Genomic DNA, 1,627 nt, shown 5'->3' with positions numbered 1-1,627 from the left:
ACTCTCCAGCTCCAGGAGGTGACAGTGGGATTTGTGACAGAGAACAAGAACTGCCTGCCCTGGGGACCTGCTCTAAACTTTAAGAAAATATTTGGGATCAATAGGCTGGGAATTCAATTACTTGACCTTATCTTACAATTGTTCCTTATATTTTTTCTCCCATGGTGCTCATTTCCTTCAAGAAAAATCACAGCATTGATTAAAGGTTAGTCTACACACACTGACCACAACTGCTGGCTTCTTCCCAAGCCATGGTTCTGCAGTCAGTAGCAGATTTGTATGTAGCCAAGATCATCAAGTCCAACCAGATGTGTCTGATTAAACATGTAAACACAACTGTATTTTTGATAATTTATCCAGGAGAGACAATATGGAGTTTATGCTAGCTTTTATGCTGGCTGCATGGGGACAAAGATCTGTACTTGCATGAAGAAGCTTGTTGATAAAAAATAGTCCAAAATCTATCTTTTTTTTTTTCCTGATGAAATCTAAAAGGGAGAAGTGATTTATGTTGGATATCAGCTTTGCTTAGTTTTATTGTGGTGGTGTTTGATCCAGAAGCAGTAAAGAAAAATTTTCTGTATCATTGAGCAGGGCCATTTTTGTGTGCAGCCTGATTCCCAGGAATGCTTCTTGCATGGAAGCAGTCTCCTGCAGAACCTCTTACCCAAGACACTGCTGGCAGGAGAAATCAGATTCCAGGGCAGGAAGGCTATCTCAGAACCTCTATTGCCAACTGCCACCCATGAAAGAATGAGCCTAATCCTCTCTCAGTGAGAATCTCAGCCAGTCTTTGCAACACCACATCCCACAATGTGGAGTGGACAAGGAGGGAAAAGGGGAAACTACTCCAGACACAGTGGGCAAGGAATGCCAGAAGGAACACCATTAGTGGGCGGACAAGGGTACCAAAATGAGGACTGGCAGACAAGGGAAGCAAAGGCTGACTCCTCCCAGAGTGCTTTGCTGAGAGTCTCTCCGTCATGCCTCACTAGCTAAAGATGCAGCCAGACATCCCCTCTCTCCTAAATCATTACCCCAGCCTTGGAGTCAGCCTTTCTGAGAGAGAGAAAATGCAGATCCTCCTGGATCTCCCCTGGCATGTCTTCCTTTCTGGGGGTATGTTTTCAGATCCCTCGTTTACTGAGAGTTAGTCTCCCAAAATGTCTGTTTATATACAATACCCAGTCATCCATATCAAGGCAACTTGCTGCTTTGGGAATGCATCAGCATAAAAGCAGATGAGGTTAATGTCATAAAGGAGGACTGGAGCATTCTCTGCTGATCTGCTAAGTGGATGGGCACAGGATACCTCCAGGAAACTACATCTAGAGGAATGGCTCAGTTGTCATGAGTGAAATGTTTATCAGCATGCTCTTGAAAGTCCTAAAGGAGGTGATAAATTTCATTAAATTTTTTAACTTGTTTCACAGCCTTAAAAATCACCAGTTTTGTTGTATGAAAAGGCTCTTCCTGGCCAAAGTGATCACAGTCACAGTTTCAGCTGTTCTCCACTTATTTCTGCCCATTTTTGCTCCAGCTTCCACACTTGTGGAGTATGAAAGACTGTGATACCTGTACCCATGGGTCAGGAGCAAGTCCAATGTATGAACTCAGCACAGGTTCA

This window comes from Corvus brachyrhynchos, unplaced genomic scaffold, assembly GCF_000691975.1.
Source record: "Corvus brachyrhynchos isolate BGI_N302 unplaced genomic scaffold, ASM69197v1 scaffold56, whole genome shotgun sequence".
Taxonomy (NCBI): Eukaryota; Metazoa; Chordata; class Aves; order Passeriformes; family Corvidae; genus Corvus; species Corvus brachyrhynchos.
This window is presented reverse-complemented; position numbering follows the sequence as displayed.